Source organism: Drosophila serrata, unplaced genomic scaffold (genome assembly GCF_035046125.1).
Source record: "Drosophila serrata isolate PLE 108 unplaced genomic scaffold, ASM3504612v1 contig_276, whole genome shotgun sequence".
In the NCBI taxonomy this organism is placed as follows: Eukaryota; Metazoa; Arthropoda; class Insecta; order Diptera; family Drosophilidae; genus Drosophila; species Drosophila serrata.
Window position 1 is genome coordinate 4,552,635 of NW_028257174.1, and position 21,473 is coordinate 4,574,107.

General features: G+C 30.7%; 1 protein-coding gene and 1 long non-coding RNA gene across 13 annotated transcripts in view; one reads left to right on the forward strand and one right to left on the reverse strand.

Annotated features, from left to right (window-relative positions):
* mamo (maternal gene required for meiosis) overlaps positions 1 to 21,473 on the reverse strand; it is a 198,240-nt gene that overhangs the window by 165,274 nt on the left and 11,493 nt on the right. For 8 of the 12 annotated variants that reach the window (XR_015272290.1, XR_015272289.1, XM_086835647.1 and 5 more), the window contains one exon: positions 17,962 to 18,958. The exons of 1 other annotated variant lie outside the window; for it this stretch is intronic. The gene's annotated coding sequence lies outside the window, so the exon portion shown is untranslated. Of the gene's footprint in view, positions 1 to 17,961; positions 18,959 to 19,153; positions 19,531 to 21,473 lie in introns of those variants that run through there. 3 more of the 12 variants (XM_086835641.1, XM_086835643.1, XM_086835646.1) reach the window with 3 other exon arrangements.
* Positions 550 to 3,087, forward strand: LOC147643211 (uncharacterized). The gene is made up of 2 exons (XR_015272292.1): positions 550 to 815; positions 1,185 to 3,087. It is a non-coding gene; the product is annotated as an uncharacterized LOC147643211 (long non-coding RNA).

Genomic DNA, 21,473 nt, shown 5'->3' on the forward strand with positions numbered 1-21,473 from the left:
AATATCATTATATTTCCTAATTAATTTCGAGACTTCTTTGATTTAAAAGGCGTTTTAAAGCAGTGTTGAAATTTTTTCTGCAAGTTATTTATAAAAATATTTTAATACATTATAAAAGAAAGAGAAAAAATGTATGGGTTGAAGAAGTTTGTTTCAGTTTTTCTATTTATTAAACGTTTAACTTTAAAGTTCAAGAATGCCTCTAATATGCTAATTAACTTCACTCAGTAATTATGTAAATAATAATTAAAAAAAAAAAATCCGACTTTTGTTGGGCTTGTTTTGGTTTAAACTATCAAAAGATATTTTATTAACAAGTGTTACTTGAATTTAGAACACTAATTTTTATGGTTGTCACATTCCACTTGATTAAAGTCCATCAACCACAAAGCACTAGATTAGGAATTCATGTGAAAAACACAAAAAAAGAAGAAGAAGAAAAGAACATTTTTCCTAGCTACAGCCTTGCTTAAGTATAAGGTATGAGAATCGCAGAGGAGGGCGCTCTAGGTACCAAATATGAGAATCTTACAAATTGAGTATCTAGAGCGCCCTTCTATGCGATTCTCATACCTTATACCTAAGCAAGGCCCTACTTAGGCTAGACGAAGTTTCATTTTTTTTTCTTCTTCTTTTTTTGTGTTTTTTATATAAATTTCATACTACGTGATACAGAGGCTCATCTTAAGTACAGTGTGTGAGAATCGCAGAGGAAGGCGTTTTGGACTTACGATTGCTTTGGAAATGGAGCTTGCCAAAATCTTCTGGATACTTTAGCCCTAGGAGTTCAGCTGTTATTTAATCTTCAAAGATATGTAAGTTTCAAGCTTCTCACTACCTTGGAAGGGTATAAATATATACAAGAAATGCCCTGATAATGTTATTTTCTGTTCTTTAACATTGCAATTGTTTGGCTAATTCTATATTTTCTTAATTTTTTTTCTTTGTGCTATGTTTATCCCCCCACGCAATGCAGAGATGCATTTTTTACCCCCACCGATTTTCCTTATTTTCTATATCTGTTTTTTTTCCTCCTGCTATATAAGCCCGGGGAAAGTGACCGCAGTGAAGGCTTTTGGACTGGTTAACACTTGATTAGTTGTGTCACCAGCAGAAGCAGCGGCAGTCCCCCTTTCCTTTTTTATTTTTCCTTTCTAGTTAATTTTTTTCTGTTTTTTTTTTAGTATATCCTGCCAAGGACGACAAGGCCTGTAAAGCTGCCCGCCTGTCTCTTTCGGTTGCGTCTCTGTTTTTCATGTTGCTGTCGGCATCATCAGCTCCCCCTCTCTCTCTCCGGAGGGGCAGGGACATGAATGCGACGCACTTCGACGACCTTTCATTATCTGTGCAGTCACCACCCACCGCCACCCACAGCCACCCAACAACAACGCGCCCCCGCTGTAACCAAGTTTTGTTATTGTTGTTTGTGAGCCTTTGTCAACAGGGGCAAGGCATTGTTGCTGCTGCTGTCAGCAAAGAGAAACCTTTTTTGAATATTGCGTGAGTTAGTTGCAACATCACAGGGTAGGGAGTGAGGTGTAGAGGTAGGGGGTATGGCAGCAAGGAGATACTACACGAGCGGGCGAAGGCTGCATCAGCGACAGGATCAAAGGAGCCAGGCCAGCTTGGTTCTTTTTTTGTTTTTTTGCGAATGCCTTCTTCTCGTTTTGCGTACTTATTTTTTTGATATCCTCGAAGGAGAAGGATAAGAAAGGTATTTGGATTTAAATATTTATTAATATATTTATTATTAAAACTATAATAAATTTTTACTATATTTATTTATACTATATGTATTTATACTCTATATATTTAAACTATATATATTTATGCTATTTATGAGAGCTTACTTAAACCCTTTAAGAGGCATAAAGTTCTGATCCGGAAAAAGACTCTAGACCTAAAGTCGTACTTATATCAAAAATGATAACATCAATTTGATAAATCGATAAAAAATATTCTGCTCAATAAAATATATAATATATCGCACAAAATATATGAAAATATCGACATTTTTGATATTTTCAACCAAAAATATCGAACACGTTAATATATAAAATCTAAAATATCGAAAACTTTCATATGACATTTCGAAAATAGGAGATCCTTAATATATCATAAAAAAAAGCATATACAATGCTAAAATATTAACATTCTACACGAAAAACATCAAAACAATCATACATTAATTTATTTTGCTTCTGATTATATATTGGTTCAATATCAAATTGAATATATCAAAACTTTGATATAGCATATAGAAAATAAGGAAATCTTTGAGATAAAATATTTTAAAATATAAAAAAATATGTATATTATTTATAATAATTCCGGAAAATCACATATAATTATTTATGACAGTTTCCGATTATATATTGACTCGATATATCAAAAAGGTAATCGATTAATTGCAGAAACTTAAATTTTGTCAAGTATTATTCAGCTTTCTTATTTACAGAGTACTCCTTAGGTCTTGACATCCTTAAAAATCTTTTATTTCGGATTCATTTTTTTTTGTGTGCGTTGTAAGTTTCTTTCTTTTTGTTTTTGCCTACTCTTATATTTTTCTGTCGGTTTTTTTCTTCTCATATTTTCATTTTTCATACATTTTTTTTTTGTTAGAATGAACTTCCCTGCGGGTCGCAAAAGGAGAAGTGCGTCAGAAGTGCACTTCAGTTCAGCTGGCAGAGGGAACGCAATGTGCAACAAAAGTGTCCCGACTTGGTCCTTTCCTACACACTACACACTACACACACACACACACACCCCTTATCCTCTTTCCCACTCACCCCACCTCTCCCTTTGACGTCATCGTCTTGGGCTTTGAGGTCCTTTGTAGTTTCGCCGACTCGGTTCCTTTGGCATTGCCTACTTGTAGGCGCACTAAAATGCGTTTATGCATAATTTTGCAGAGGGTCCTTCCCCTTATCCCACCTCCCCACCTCTTTGCTGTAACTATTTTGAGCCTTTCGCTTTGACATTTTCTAATTGCAGGCAGCACCCCGGCTTTGCGTCATAAATTATTATTAATTATTTTACGAAGCCCTCCCCACCAAACGTTTATACACAACAAAAATGAAAGAAAACCCATTGATTTTGGAAAGAATTTTTAAAGTTGGATAAATGTTATTAAATATTGTTATTAATATGGGTATATGTATAAATAAAATTTATGATAATTATATTCTTTTAATATTTTATAATCACTAAAATATCATTGTGTAAAATGCAAATAAAAATCAAACGAAAAACAACTTGGGAATTCAAATGCAATGTTAACCCTTGTGTACTTGGGACTTTGTTTCACTTTAATAAATATAATATTATAAATTATAATATTATAATAATAATTGATATATATTATTTTGATTTGGATTAATACTTGTATAAATATAAGAAAATACTTAATACTTGCATTAATATATATTTATCTGATATAATAAGAAGGCAAATAACATTCATTAAATATATTAATTAATTTTTGATTAATTAATAATATTTTTTTTAGTGCATCCCTCTCCCCCTGGCACCCCCCTCCCTTTTTTTGTGTGTTCCACATATCGATTGCATTTGGGTAAATGCCCAAGTGGCAAACCAAACACGAGAGACGTTAAAGGGTTAAGGATTGGGGGGGGGTTTAGGGGGCTGGGCTTAAGATGGGGCTATAGGGAAGTGGGGGGGAGGGATGTCGCCTAAAATGCGTGCTCAAGTGTGTGCGAAAAGAAGAAATCAAACATATACACACACATACACACACATGAAAGGAGAGGGAACACACACGCATAGAGGAAAAAAGAACTCAAGAGGAACTAGGGGAAAAAGATTATTATGGAGGAGTCTACGCAAGTTTCCTTTGTAAGCCTTTGGATACTCCACTCTACTTTTTCTATATGTATATATATATATATATATTAATGATATATATATAATCAAGCGAGTTGACGGGGGTTCAACAATCCAAAGGCAATTGGCATCATTCTAATTAAATATATTTTATGTAATAAATTAATTATTACATATATTAGAAATTTTAATTAAAAGGGATAAAAAGATATAAGAAAGAAAATTAGAACAACTAATGAAAAATTTAATAAAATTATAATTAAAAATTTAAATTACAGAATAATTACCATCTTAATTAAAAATCTAATAAGAATAATAAAACTATATAATAATACTATGTAATATTACTATATAATACTACAAATAATACTAAAAAAAATCGTAAATAATAATACTATTTAATAATACTACAACATTTAAATAACCATCTCAAATGGTAAACAAAATTAGTAATAAATTTACTCTAGCTTGTAATGCTTAAAAAAAAATGTTACCATCATAGATTTTAATTAAAAAATTTCTCTAAACATTTATACCTTTTCACTATATTTTTGTATGAGAAATCCTCTTATTTATGCAAATTTCTTAGTATTAATTCTTTGTATTGTTTATAAGAATTATTATATCTTAGTATTGTTTATTAGTATTGTTTATTAGTAATGTTTATTAGTGTTGTTTCTTAGTTTTGCTTCATATTATTATTTTCTAGTTTGGTTTATAATATTATTACTCAATTGAAGAATTTTTATTTTAATATTTTTCTTGTTTTTGTTACCCCTTTTAATTGCCATAGTTTTTCTTCCTTTATTTATTTTATTTATCATTTATTTCTTTTATTTGCCACAAGGTGCAAGGTGGATCATCATCATCATCATCATCATGATTAAACTTGATTGTTCTTGTTGTTGCTGCTGGTGGCGCACTGCCGCCTGTCAAAGTCGATTTGTCTCAACTGTCACTTGAAGAAGAAATAAAACAAAAGCCAAGGAAACAGGCTTTACAAACCAAGGAAATAAAGGCAAGGCAGCAAAGGAAACAGTACAAAAATAAATACCTTTTTATTTTGTACTTAAAAATGAAATTAAATTTTAAAAAACAACTCAAAATATACAACTAATTTAAAGTACAATTTTCTTAGTAATTTTTCTTATAAAAAATAATACCTAAGGACTTTCAGGGAACTCACAAATTGTTAATAAAGGGGGCTTGCTTAACCCTTCCTGATCGCGTGCCCTGCTCATCAGCTCCACAGCTCCCCCTACCATCGATCAGCCATAAAAAAGGTGGCAGATGCAAAACGTAACCAAAAAAAAATAAAAAACTAAGAAAAAAATAAAGAAAAGATAAACTCATTTTGCAGCGGCGACAAGTGCGCGAAAAAGTCCCAAAAACGAACGGAACATGTGTCCCCTGTCCATCCGTTGGTTATATATGTATATATGTATGTAGTATGTTTGTATGTGTGTGTGTGTGTGTGTGTGTGGTATATCCCCCTTTTTTTGGCCATATCCCTGCCCCATGTTGTCCACACGGTTGTGTCGCGATGAACGCGATAACGGCAAAAACGACGCCGGCTGCTCTCCTTCGTCTGTGTCAACGTTGGTGTTGTCGTCATCGTCATCGTCATCGGTAGGGGGAGGGGGAAGCAGGGGGGGGGGGCTAATAAACTCTCCCGCTTGAGTTATACATATATATATATATATAGATATATATATACCCTATATTCAAAATATTCTAAGAAAATCCTAATAAAATTAGGCAAAGATCTCAAGTCTTATGTCAAGGAATTAGTAATATACTTATTATAAATATTATAACAGCTGAGGCTCATTATTATAAACTGTTATACGTGGTCGGTATAATAAAGAAATCAATATCGTTTTAGAAATGTCGTAACTTATTATCTTGTAAATAAATCCATAGCGAGCATTTTGTTTTATTTTAATAAAATTATAAAGACATATGAAGTTAAAAGCTAATAAAAATTAAATTTAAAAGAAAAAGTTTTAGATTATTTATTAAGAAAAAAAAATCATGCTCAATATCCTTTTAATATATTTATAGATATATTACAAATCGAAAAGTTTAGCATTAAATATTAAAATATTATTATAAGGGTAATATATCTTCAACAAGTATTATTTCTTTTATACAAAACTGAGTTATCGATATTTCCTGTCAACCCTAATTAAATTTATACTATTATATATTTATACTATTTGTATTTATTTATTATACATATTTCTAATACATATTTTATGACATTATCTCCTTTATATTTTCATAACATAAGTGTATTTCAAAATTCGCTCTTCAAATATATATCCTTTTTTTGCTCTACTTTTTTTGACTGATTTTTTTGTTGTTGAACTTTTTTTTTTGTCCTGCTGCAGTCCGGAAGTGCGTGTAACAGAGTGTGTGGCATGGTGTGGTGTGTGTGTGCAGCAAATAACGAATAAAATGTCCCGAAAAAAAACAAGGAATACCAGACCAGAATGCAACAACACGGAAAACGAGCTCGAAAAAATACCCAAAAAAAGAGAGCTGCTTCCTCTTCCCTTCCGATATATGTTGATGACGATGATGATGATGGCTGATGAGCAGAAGACCCCCGTGACCCCTCTCGTAACCCCCTGTATTTTTTTCCTAAAACAAAATAACAACAACAACAACAACAACATTTAAAAAGGAAAGAACCTGGCGCGCGTTCCACTTCACAGGAGCAAGAAAGGGGTTCGGCTTCGAGTTTCGAGTCTGAATTTGAGTTTGAGTATGGGTTTGAGTTTGGGTCAGGATGCAATTGCAGTCAACCCCGAAAAAAATCCAACTTCACCAGCAGCAAGAAGAAGCAACCGAATTGCCAAAAATTACCGAAAACAGAAACCGGGGAGGGGTTTTTTTTTATTTAAACCGAAGGTGGTCATACCCTTTAGAAAATGAATATAAAATGAAATAGGAAAATATAAATGTTTTGCTCAACACCTACTAAAATGTAAATTAAATTATAAGATGAAATCGGAAATTGATCTTAAATAGGCCCAAAATATCCCCATTTTGGGATCGATATTTATCAATATATTTTTATATGACAATTTTTTCGATAAGTTAAAAAACTTATAACTCAGCCAAAAATGCATTAATTATAGTTCGGAAAGCTTTCATATGTTAATTTTTCATAGGTTAATAAATCTGCATACTCAGTTCAAACTTTAAAAAAAATTTCAAATTTTTTCACAATTTTAACGATAAAACCCCTTAAAAAATTTGAAAAAATTTCAAAAATTTAATTTTCCTCCTGAGATGTCTAGATCGATTCGCTTTTTGATGCTGATCAATAATATATATGATTTATGGGGCCGGAAATGATTCCTTCACACCGTTACAAACTTCTGCTTAAAATTATAATACCCACCCTGAAAGGGTATAAAACCGACCAAAAATTGCAAGCAATATAAAAAATACACCAAAAAATTCCCAAAAAAAAAAAAAAATAAACCAAGCTAAAGAAACAAAACGAAAGAAGTGAAATATATATATATATATATAAATAAAATGTGAAGTGGCGTATGGCTGGCAGGAGGGGGTTAGGGGGGACTTCATTTCGTCCTGTTTCGTCCTGTTTAACCCTTTTTCTTTTCGCACACACCGAAAAATGCTACACGAGCGAAACACGAAAATGTGTTACAAACCAGGGACTAAGACTCCAAGGGAATGGGGCAACCAGACAGACAGTGCTCTTTTTATATATGTTATTATATTGGTTTTAACCTGATGTGTCCGAGAGGAAAGGGGGTTTGAATTTCGGTTTTGCGACGGTTTTTTGGAAAGGTTTTTTTGGACGGTTTTTGGGAAGGTTTTTGGTAGCTAGCTGCTATATATAAGGTTTCTCTGGTATGAAATTCAATTGTAGGACCTTAGAATTTCAATTTATCGATTTGTTTAAATAAGAATTAATTAAATGGAACAAAATAAGTGTGTTTAGATTATTGGAAGATAGATTAATGGGTAGATTTTTTTAATCTAAGACAAGTTTTAGGGTTTATTTTTGTTGATAAGAATTTAATATTCAAGTATTAAATGTGTTTTTAAGATTTTGATTTAAATTAGCAATTTGACAATACATATATTAAATATTATACGTCATATGTAATACATTTTAATTAATAACAATATACCTCATAACATATAACATAGAAATATTCTTATATTCTTATACATTATACTTATACATTCAGAAAATGTTGAGGTTCTTTAAGGATCATTTTTTTAGAAGAATAAATGAATATTAATTAAAGAGATCAAGAAAAAGATTCTAATATTATTTGGCTAAGATTTACTTAAACTCGTTTATTGTTGTATTAAAATTATTGATTTAAATTTAAGCTTACCTTAGTTTTATAATTAATTATTAAAAGAATATATTAAAGGCCTCGAAATATTTTTTGGCTACGTATAAATAAGTAAATAAATTCATGAACAAATACTTGAATTAAATATATATCTCTAAACATATTAGAAAAGCTTTATATTATATTATAGAAATAAAATCATTTTCAGTATATATCGTACAAATTCCTTAAATTCAAACCCTTTAAAAGTAACCAAAAAATTTTCGGGTTTTAAGCTTGAGGTTTTTTGGGGGTAGAACATGCACACACACACAGCCTTTCAGCTGCATTGCAGCACATCCTGCAGGAGGGGTGTGTGTGTATTGAAATTGGGACAAAACACACAAAAAAATACATCTATATATATATACAAAAATTAAATAAAATAAAAAACAGAGTAAAACGACTAAGTTGGTGTTGATATTTCTCAGGGTGCCATCATCATCATCATCATTCAGGATGGAGGGTTTATCATAACGAATATAAAACCCAAACTCGAAACCTTTTCTTTTCTTTTGTTTTTTAGCTGTTGGTGCTTTTACTTTTGCAATATCTTGGTTTTATTAGTATGCAATATATATGTATATATATATAAAAGACCACCCTACACGTTCTGGAAAACTCCCTCTCATTTAAGGCGCCCCCTTTTTAAAACCCCAACTCTAACTCCGCCTTATTTTTTGGCAATAAGCTTTTTGTTTTTTATTATTTTCTTCTTATTTTTTTCACCGAAATGCCGCAGGGTTGTATTTGCATTAGTGTTCAATGCAGGCAAAGAAGAGCTATGCAATTTTTACCCTCATTCGCATTAAAGTCGGTATGATTTTTTAGGTATTTTTTATTTGGGGTTTTTTGTTGGGTTTTTATATGAGCTTTTTGTTTTATTTCTATATTTTATGGCTTAACTTTGAAGTGATGCATTTGATGAGGGGGGAAAAATAAGAGAAAAGGTTGGTGTAAGGGTTCAATTTCAAATAAATTTCTAATGAGCTAATGTCTGTGATCTATGACTTAATGGGTGTTTGATTTTTCAAAGGATATATGATATATAAAGTAAAAGTATTTTTTTACTTATTTATTTTGTTATTTATTGAGTTATTTAGTTATTCATTTATGTATTTATTTATTTATTTGTTTATTTATTTAGTTATATATATAGTTATTATTTATTTCATTATCTTTATTGGTACGCTTGACATAACATCTTTACCTTTAAGCTCTGTATCTACAATATTTTATTATATTCTTATATTAAAATTATAATATTTTAATATATATTATTATTTTAGTATATATTATTATTTTAAATTATATTATATTGTTTTATATATGTTGTATTATATATATATATGTATGTATATGTTTCAGGGTGTTATACTTTTAGTCGGAAGCTTGCAAAACAGTGAAGAAATCATTTCCGACCCTATAAACCATATATATTCTTGATCACTATCAACAGGAGAATCTTTCTGGGCATATAGGAAAGAAAACAAATTTTAAAATTTTTTTACCAAATTTTATAACCGGTTTTTCCATTATTGACATATTGAAATTTTGACAAAAATTTAAAATCTGAAAATTTTTAATTTAGGTATGCAGATTTATTAACCTATAAAAAACGAGCACAGAACAGCTTTCAGAATCAAAATTAATGCTTAGTGGCTTAGTTATGCGGTTTTTAAGCTTTAACTTGTAGAGAAAATTGTCAAATAAAAATATCGATAAATATCGATTCAAAGAATCTTTTAATCGACTTCCGATTCTTTGGTTTTCTGAATTTATTTTCCTTTTTTGTTTAAACCGTATTTTAGTTACCACTTAACTATACATTATTTTACATTTCCCCTTTATAGATAGTTCCTTCAATTCCAATTTATTTCTACCTTATCTCAGTTGAAATCTTCCTCCTCTACTGATCCCCAAAAAATACAAAAGAGTTTTTCCCTAATTTCTGCATTATTGTTGCAGGTGGGAAATGGGGGAAATAACAAAATACAAATTTGTCGAAAATATAAATTGCATTTCACCTGAAAATTTTACGTAGCGGCATTCCTTTTAGAAGGGACAACGAACCCCTTTTTTTTTTGGTAAGTTCCGATCCGTTCCGATCGGATCCGATCCTTATTTCTTACTTCTGTTCCTGTTCCTGTGCCATCATTATCATTTTCGGCCAACTCTGTTTGTCTGACTACGCTTTACGCTCTAAATACGCCAAAGATAATCAGCGAAAACAAACAGACGGAGAGAGGGTCAGGTGTATAAATTGCACAAATATATATACATATATCTATACATATATGCATATATGTTTTCACATATCTCAACATATATCTATATGTATTTACATGTATTTGTGCATTTTAAGGAACAAGGGGAACTCCCTCCATGCCTCGTTGGCTTTACTGACATTTTTTTTTCGTATTTTGTTTGCTTGCATTTTTTGTACAATTTTTTCTTTTTGCTTTTTTTTATTTCCATTTCTGCACTCGGTTTTTTCGGGGTTTTTGGCTGTTTTTTGGGGTTGGTTCTGTTGCGTCTGTTTAGGGTCCCAAAAAGTGTCTCGAGGGGTTGAATAAAAATTATTACCAAAAATAAGAAAATCGAGAAGACAGAACAGCAACTGCTATGATCTGCTTAAGAAAATGAAGAAATATGAATATTTTTTGGCGCAATCCAAGGTATTTTATATTTAATTTTTAAATATATATGAAAAGGTTTAGGAATAAATAATATTTATTTCATAAACGATATGGTTTTCTAAATTATTTCCCAAAGCAAATAAATTCTTAAATAATTTATATATAATTTTAATAATTTCTAAGACTCTTAAATATATAAATGCTTAAGAAGTAAGACTATTTCTGGTGTATCCCAAGCTCTATTATAAAAGGAATTGTATTTAAATATTTTTTATAAAAAAAGGAATTGAGATAAATAATAAATAATATTAATTTATAACTAAAATACTTTATAAACCATATTTCTTGACCGATTTTTATTTAGTTCTGCATTTATATATCGTTTTAATAACAAATATATTCCCTGGGCCTTTCATATTTAGTATTTTATTTCCATAAAAATATATTAGCATTCCACTTAAAACCCAAATAATATCAATTAATAATGTAAGATTTACAAATCTTTAAAATTTCAAAGCTATAGCTTCTCCAAAACCCAAGTTCCTTGAGGTTAGCCCTCTTTCCAATCTATAAAATTGCGTAATAAAAGAGCAGATGCAAAGCTAAAAAAAAAAAACACTTGCATAAAAAAGCTAAAGAAGAAATTCAACAACTGTGTGTGATGATGACGAAACCTGAAACTGTGAAAAAAAAAGAACAATAATAATAAAAGCAAAACGAGAAAAGAGACGGAACCCAAGAAAGATGCTGGCGCATTGCGGTAGCATTGATTTAATCATCATCAATTATATGCAGCACCAAGTTAATATAATAAAAGCTTCTCGCCAGAATTCCCCCATATATCAGAATACCTCCTCATACCACCTTGCCTCCTCCTTCCTCCTTCCTCCCTTCTTGTATCTCCTTCTTCCCTCCTTATTTCTCCTCCTTCTCTCCCCACTCTATATATGAGTCTCTCCTTCAAGTCTCTTTCCGTTCGCTTCCTCTTTTGGGGCCTTCAGAGTTGTTGGCGCTTAAATGCAATTAACATAATGACAAGCAACACTTGTGCGCATGCGCGCATTTCACTTTATAAACTGAAAGAGAAGGAAACAGACAGACAGAAAGAGAAGGACAGAGAACAGAGAGACTGAGAGATATAGACAGGTAGCCCCTTTCTGCTGGCTGTCAATAGTGCAAAAGATAATTATATCATAATTGATCTGTTGTTGTTGTTGAGGTGAAGGGGGGGAAATGGAAAAGAAAAACCGGTAGCCAAACCTGAAGAGACAAGGATCGTGGTGGCATATTAAGCCAAAAGGGGGAAATACTAGAAACAGGGGACGGGGAATACTAGAAAAAAAAAAAAAAGGGGGGGGATCACACACACACATACACACACACACAAGATAGATGCAGGTCTTGGCTTAAACCTGACACTTGGCAAGATCTTAAATGTGGCTCTCAGGTTCTGCCACGATCGCTCATAGACATTATAAAGCGGGGGCGTTGCATACCTGGATACCTCTTGATAGTTTCAACTGTAAATGGGTCTTGGGAAATATAAAAAATATATATGTCAGGAGTTCAGATTAGGACAAGATCAATGGGGAACCTTAAAGGAGGATTTAAAAAAAAAAAAGCTGTGAAGGAATCATTTCCGACCCCATAAATAATATATATTCTTGATCAGCATCAACAGCCAAATCGATCTAGACATATAAGGCAAGAAAAAAATTTTGATGATTTTTTTTTTTTAATTTTTAAGGGGTTTAATCATTAAAATTGTGAAAAATTTAAGAAAAAAATTACCAATTTTAAAACGTTAAGTCTAATATGCATATTTGTAAGCCTTATAAAAACTAACACAGAACAGCTTTCCGATTTAAAATTAATGAATTTTTGACAGAGTTATGGTGGATTTTCATTGCCAAGAGTATCGAAATTTTGGTTAGCTTCTTTTCTTGTTTTCAATTTAAATTACTTATATTTTATACTCTTTTATAATATTATTATTCTATTATTTAGTAATTTACTGTTAACACATTCTATTCATTTTTTAAAAAACTTCATCAAAAACACCAGAATAGAAGAATAAAATATAAAATTACTTCTTAAATTAAAATCTTTTTAAAGCTAAACAACAGCATATAAAATTTCTATTGTATTTACATTATTTTTAAATTTATTTCAAATAATTTTCCACCATTTTTTCCTCACTTAAAACTATCAATTAATCATAGCAAAAATCCTTGCCTGTTTGGAGCATTTAAGTGTGCTACATAAAAATCCATGGCCAACATGCATATACACTTAATCATATAGAAAACGCAACTGTACCGCACACACACACACAAAAGAAGCTTAGAGGCTAAATTGCCAAAAAAAACATTAAAACAAAAGAAAATATAACAAAAAATAAAATAATAATAATAAATAAAACATAAAAAAAAAAATAAAATGAAAATGAAAATAAAAATAAAACTGTAAAGAAAGAAGCTCAGAAACCAACAAAAGCTGCATCATCAACCTACCAAAAAATACAACAAAAACAAACAACAACAAACACACAAGCCTGGCATAGAAGAAGCAGCTTAAAATTTGAACCCCTTTTTATACATATTTATACAAATATATATAAAAATATATATCGTATGTGTGTATATATCTAGATATACGTGAGTATGCATCGAGAGGTCCTTGCACAAAAAACACACTCACACAGTGAGGGAAAAAGTCCAGAAGCAGGACGGCGCTTGCACTTGGAAGGACAAGGGTTAAGGGGTACAAGCCGGTGGACGGCGCACACAAAGGGGGTTAAAGGGGGTGGCGACTGCAGCAGAGCGTCTGATTAATTGAAGTGCGAGTTTCGGCGAAATGCGAAAACGAAAAGAAACGAAAAACGAAAGCGCCGCCAAATTACATTTGCCCCCTCCCCTCCATTCCCTTCCCCCCTAACCCCCCTATAACGACCCAAATGCCACACACACACACACACACCGCCCCTGCAACCACAAGTTGCCTGCTTTTGCTGCTTATTTTCTTGCCCAAAAATACCCTTGCCAAAAGGGGAATATCTTGAAGGATATAGGGAATATTTTGTTATAATTATATGTATTAACTGTTATATTTATACTATAAATAATGATCAGAATCGGAGGAAGATATCCGGAGGGCAAACTTAGAAACCTTTATATTCCTAGCTGAAATTATAAATTTATTACTATTTTAAATCTAGACCGGAAGAGTTATTACTATTGTTTTATGAAAATCTGTTATATAACTGTTATATCAATGAGATTTTCGCTACTTATACTATTATAATATAAAATGTACCCCATTCGGTATGTTCTTTATCTGTTATAAAAGTATTATATCACAAGCTTTTTAGGTTTTTCTATATATTTTACACTTGGAATGATATATTTAAGAGTAAATAAATCAAGGGACCTATATTAATCTAGTTGCATTTTTATAAGAAGCAAGAATGTTGACCAGAATAGGTTTTATATATCCAAAAGCTATCTTTTCTATAAGCTGTTATAAAACTGTTATATAAATACGATTTTTCATACATATATAATACGTTAAAAAGTATATAAAATATACTTATAAATAATTATATGGCTAGAGAACTCTCATCTTCGGCTTCTGAGACTCCTGACTGCCTTTCTTGTTGTTTTTACTTTCGCCATTGATGTTGCCCCTTCTGTCCCTGTCTCTGTCTCTTGGTGCTAGCCCCATCTCTCTTACCCTCAACACTGTCCCTCTCTCCCTGTCTCTCTCATTCGGTCGGTCGTCTGTGTCCTGGAACATTTAACGGCATTTTTCTTCCTTTTTTTTCCGTTGCCTTGCACTTATTTTGTCAAATGCAAATATAGACGTTTTTATATATATTTACATATTCTATATATATATATATATATATATATATATAGATACGTACATTGCGGCGCAGACAGACAGTAAAAAAACGAAAAGAGAGAATCTAGCCGAAAAAAAAAGGAAAAAAAAGAAACCAAAGCCGAACTTGTTGAGGAAATCTAAAAATTTTGTTTAATTTGCTGCAGTTTTTTGCCAAAACAGACGACAGACGGACGGACGGACGGACGGACGGACGGACGGACGGACGGACGGACGGACGGACGGACGGACGGACGGACGGACGGAGAGAAAGAGATGGAAGTGAGAGGATATTGAATCCAGCCGGGCGTATGCGTAATATTTTTGTTATACGTATGTAGTTCTTTTTATATTGGGCCATTTGCCGTCTGGATTATATTGATTTGTCTAGACAACGGCAAGCCAAGAGCCAAAAATCGGTTTGGTTGGATAAAAAACAAATATATAAAATATATATACAGCTTGGCTCTGTATAAAATATCAAATATTTATAAAGATTTTTTTGTTTTGATAATAAAACAATAAAATAATCCCTTTGGCTTGTACCAGAAATATTTCTAGAAATTTTAAATGGACTTTGGCAAATGTATAAAGAATACTTTAACTTTATAAATGGTTTATATAAAACCATTTCTTCAAATAAATATGTTTTAAAATAGTTTAGTTTTAGTTTTATTAAAGAAAAACCCTTTGTTTATAATAAAATAATTACCTTTCAAGGCTTTTCATGTATTTTTACTATTAATACTATTATTTTTAACCATTATCCTTCCTAATAATATAGTTAATTCTACATTTAATTAAGAAACTCACTTAACTTTTAATATACAACATATCATGTGCAATTTTTCAGCACATTAAGTGCCATTAATCACAAGGTGGCTTAACTCACTCAAACAATTACCAGCACATAAATATTTAGGCTTAAAAAAAACGAAAGAAGAACTCACCCCTCTCTGAATAATTATGTTCCCTTTTATTTTTTCCCTTTGGCCATTTTTTTCAATTAATGCTGCTGCTCAAAATTATACAAGAGAATCCGCCAACAATGTTGCACCTTATTCAATTCAAAACTGCACAAAAAAAAAACGATGCACAAACTAAAAAAAGACAAAAAAAAAACGCACGCAAGCCATTAAAAAAAAATAGTACAAAAAAAAATACGAAAAAAAAAAGAGGCGAAAAAAATACTATAAAAAATACGAAACAAAACAGGCTGACTTGAGGCACTTAAAACACCCGAGACCCCATAATGAGTTAATAATTTCAGCCGACCGGCAGTTGCTCATTAGTTGCACTCACTCACACACACTCGGGTAAAATAATTAGAAAAAAGCAAAACAAAAAACATACAACACTCATAAATGAAAACTGTTGCACATAAAAAAAATACGAAACAACAAAAAAAAAAACATCAGCACTAAGGCAAACGCAATTACGTGTATTATAATGAATTTTTGTTTTTGTAAATGTAACTCTAAAATTAAACGAAAATTTAAATGGTGTTTTTCTTATATTTTTACCCCTTTTTTTTGCAAAATCAAATTTAAAAATTCACATACAAACTTGTTAAGCCTGCGCCCTTTTTTAAGTATTTTTTTTTTAAGAGTTGCAAACAAAAAATAAATCAAAATCAGAGAAACAACTTGGCTGGGGGAATGATACTACTTATAAATATTTATAATTGCAATAAAATTGCGAGACAGCAATGTGGGAATGAATATAGGAAAAAGAAAAGGTAAAGAAGAGGATCAGTTTCGAGCGAATAGCTAGACAGTGCGTTTCGGTGTGTTAAGGTCCATGTTATAGTTAATTGATATCTTTCTCGATCTCTTATATAACTCTATCTCTTTTCATGTAGGTTTAAAAAGAAATCGAGCTTAAGGAGAGGATTTTTTATTTAAAGATGGAAAAGATGATTTAATTTAATACAAATATAACAAAAATGAACAGTTTAGTATAGAATTTATAATATTTATTTATATAATTTTTCATAAAGCTTACTGTAAACTTCAATAAACTCCTAAAAATACCAAATAATAATTTTCCTTTATAATCTTTCTTAATAATCTTCCTTAATTACTAATTATGCCTCTATTTCTTTTAGCCAATTTCATATTTAATAAATAAATAAAATACCTAATAACCAACTTGAAAGAAAATATATATAAATAAATTTCTATAAAAAAAATCACGATGAACTAAGCAAAGTGATGGCGCCTCTTTGTGGCGCCGGAAGTTCCGCCAAGTTACTTTTTTCCGCTTTTCTAAAACTGACTTAGCATTTAGTTTATATTCTTTCTTTCTTTCTTAGTTTTTTTCTTTGCCAATTAATTGATTGGCTGTTTCTTTTTTTATTTTTGTTGATTTTTGCAACTTTTTTGTATTATTATTATTTTTTTTTTGTTTGCTGATCGCTTTGTGTGTGGCCCAGAAAAATGCATTTTCATTTTACATATTTGATAACATTCAGCAAATTTTCCTAAAAGCACATCCGGTTCAAACGGGAAGTGCGACGCCAAAAGGCAAAAATTGATTCATTGGCAAATATTTTAGTTTTTTAAAATGGAATATTTATGGAAAATATTGTACAAATGAAATATAGATTGATGGGGAAATATATATTAATTTATAGAAAAGTTTAGTAAACGTTTTGAGGATTTCCTTTTAAAACAATTTTCCTAATATTAAATATTCTTTACATTTTCTGTATTGTTTTACTAATAAGCAATTCCATATTTTATGGACTTTCTATTTTTTAAGAACAAGATAAAAAATATTTTATAGATTTTCTATTTTTTAAAATCAGAAATTAAATATTTTCTAGAATATTTGCTATATTCATTTTCCATAAGGTTTTTTAAAATTAAACTAACTTTTATTTATGTATATTTTTTATAATTCTAAGTTTATTTCCCCTTTTCGTCTTAATTCATATATTTAATAACCAATTTATTTATTCTTTTAAAATACAATAAACTTCATCCAGTTTTCTACCTGACACTTTCCTTTGCCTCTCACTTTGCACTTGCCACTTTGGCCATTTATGGCTAAGCCAACTTAACACTTTTATTATCAAGTAGCACTTTATGTACGATTTCAGCCTACGCACACACTAAATACATACTTTTTAATGCAAAAAAAAAATGGTAAAAAAGTTTATAATTTTTATAGCTTACTTTTTTTGTTAAACTAAAATAAACACTCACCATAAACGCCAAACACCGCAGTTTCAAGACGTTGTTCTCGTTCTTGTTGGTGTAATTGTTGTTGCTTTTGTTGTTGATGAATTTGTTGTTGTTATTTGTGTTGTTCTTGTTGCACTTTTGGCTTGCATTGAATTGGTTTTGGATTTTATCAGAATTTCGCCTTCAATTTAATTTCGCCACTTTATTTTTGCTACTTCCATTCTTTCTTTCTTGTATATTTTTTTGTATTTGATTCGCACAAAATGTTCACTTGGAAAAAATTGTTTTCAATTTTGGTTTGTTTGGTGTTTTTGTTGTTGTTTTAACAAAATCAAATCAAGTTTAAGCATAAAACCATTTGTTGGTAATAAAAAAACACAACCTTACAGCATGCCGATAATGGAAAATTATTTTTGTTGTTGTTGTTGAAAGTTATGGTGAAATGAAATGTTTGTTAGTTTTAGTTTTTCGTCGTGACACTTGCCAAAAAAAATTATATTTACTATATATATATTGATAAAGAAGAAAAAACACACACAAATGAATTCAGAGGGGTTCGCTTCGTTTCGAAAAATGAGGCTTCAAATCGAAAGAGTTGTAAGTTTCTCTAAAGTTCTTTACTAATAGTTGTTCACACACACACACGTCGGTTTGTTTCATTTGGTTGTTGTTGTTGATTTTGTTGTTGTTTTTGTTGATGTTGTGGTTGTTCCTGCTGGTGTTGTTCCTTCTGTTGTTGTTGTTGCTGTAGCTTTTCTTGTTGCTTTAGTTGTTGTAGTTGCAATTGTAGTTGGTGTAGTTGTTGCCTTTGTTGTTGTTGTTGCATTGTTGAAAGCAGCCGAAAAAAATTACGTTTTCTTTGATTTTTTCTTAAAAAGGACTTGCGTTTAAAAACTTTTCTTTGCTTTACTTAATTTCCCCTTTTTCTTTCGCTTTTATTATTATTTGATAATAATATATTTATAAAACATTTTTGTTGTTGTTGTGGTTGCTGTTGTTGTTGTGTTTGAGTTTATGCCTGCAAGAGGATAATGATATTTTAATAGATTTTCAAAGAAAGGAGAGAACTTGTTTAACCCGACGCTTCAGCACTAGAAAAAAAATGCAAAAAAAAAATGAGGAAAACAAAAAGTTGAGAATTATAGTTCGCTTTTTGGGGAAAGACAGAGACAGTAAGACGTTGGTTGTTTCTTTCACCGTTATTTTAACTCACAACACACGAAACGCGCGCGCAAAAAGTCCTGACGTTTGTTTTTTATATTGAATATATTTTGTAATAAAAAAATAAAGCTAATAAATTTATATTCAAAGGGTTTCCGAAAAATATTTAAACAACAAAGTTTTAATTTTAATTTTGTATTATTTTTTTTTAGTGACATCCGTTTTCAACCAAAATAAACACGAACGAACGTATGAAAGTGTCTGCAAGAACTGCAATCGCATCGCGTGTGAAATCTCTGCGAAAGTCCAAAGCCGACAGAGCCGAAAAAGCATGGCCAAAAACCCAAAAAAGCCCAAAGAGAATTTTGTGCCAAAAGGAGAGCGAGTGGCAGAAGAAGAAGCAGCAGCAGCAGCAGCAGCAGCAGCAGCGCAGCGACGTCAACAGCGACAGCGACTGCAACGTCGGCCACGAACTCGGCTCTTCGTGCTCTTTCTTCTTTTCCTTTTCCTTTTTTTTTTGTTTTTGCAGCCCGAATGGCTCCCATGGAAGATGACTGACTGCCTGTGTGTGTGTGTGTGTGTGTGTGTGTGTGTGTGTGTGTGTGCCGGTATTAGTGCTAAGAGCGCCGCACGCGCTTCGTGAAAGAGCAACACAAAGGAAAACGCAGCGACTGCAGCTTGAGTTCTTTTCTAGCTCTCTTTGGGAACCAACAAAAAAATGCAACTCAAAGGCTATGCTCTTTCATAGCCACTCTCTCTCTATCTCTCTTTCTCTCACTCTCTCTCTCTCTAGCTTTGTGGCTCTTTGGAGTGGACAATGCGGCGTATGCGTAATTTAGCCGAAATGCAACATATCATAAGGGCTAAGAGAGAGTGAGTGAGGGGGGAGGGGATGAGGGGGACTTTGGGGCTAAAGAATATAGTCCGCCATATGTTAAGCACAAAAAATTATCAATATTTTCATTAATTCCTTATAAATTAATGAATTTTTTAATTAAATATTAATTAAATATTATTTTATATTGTAAATTAATTATTAAATTGGATATTTATAGTGCACTTTTAAGCATAAAAACTTTAGCAGAATGCTTGGAACTCTATTTAAATATTTAAAATCCATAAAAATACTATTTTATGCAACCAAAAAATTGAAAATTCATAATAATACAAAAATATTAATAATAAACCATAAGAAATGGTTTTTTATAGATGAAAAGTCAACGAATCTTGAATATTTTTGCATAAAACTACATACATTTTAATGAAAACTATTTAAACAATGACACTTTTTAAATTAAATAATATTAAAAACATTTCATGAGTTCTCAGAATTCACAAACTTTATTTTTTTTAATTTTCTCGGATTAACTATAGCGGAGAATCAGTTAAAACACTCATAAAAAAGGATATATAGGGATATATATAAATCAATTTTTAAATTGATAAAAAAATTGAACTATTTCTTTGCCAAATACATAACATCTCCAACTTGTGTTCAAATATTTCACTTAATTAAAATGAATCATTTATTTCCTAACTTAAAACTGCTCTCTTAATGCTTTTTACATTTTTCCGTCGGGAATTAGTAACCAATTTTAACTTTCTCAAAACTAACTTAATAACACTCGCACGCAATTCACAAGATTTAAAGGAATGGATTCAAATAGGTAACCTTAAATATACACATATATCTTTAAATATACATTTATATTAATGATTATTTTTTTTAAGTGATCTTCTTTGAGTTCCTTCCGTTTTGCAAATTAAAAACTGTCTTCTCACATTTTTATATGAACTTTTCTACACCAAAAATTAAATATACAATTCAAGCCTTAGAAAATATCCTTGTTTAAAAAATTTTAAAACCCTTTTTAAACATTTTTTAGGTAATCCAAATTTTTTGCCAATATTTCACAAGTATATGCAACGAATTCTCTTTTTTAAGAAGTGATATATATAAGATTTCCATTTACAAACATTTCCAATTATAAACAATTTCTAACACAGTTTTAAAACAAGGCTTTTATCTCGAATAAAAATGTATTTAATTTAAGGTTTGGTTCTGCTTTGTTATGATTTATCTTATCTGATCAACGAATATCAAAGGTATTTCCAAAAGCACAATATTTCTATTTAAAAAATGATTTTCAAGTGCCACATTTGTATCTCAAAATACTCAACACTTTATAAATTCCATAAATTATTCAAATTTAAGTAATTTATTTTTTCTAAGACTTCAAATTATATTTTCAAATTTATATTTTCAATACACAAATTCCTGTCACTGTCTTTCTTCTAATTTAATTTAATTCAAGTATTTTATTTTATTTTCAAACACTTGCATTTTAATTCATAAAATTTCTTAAAAAGAA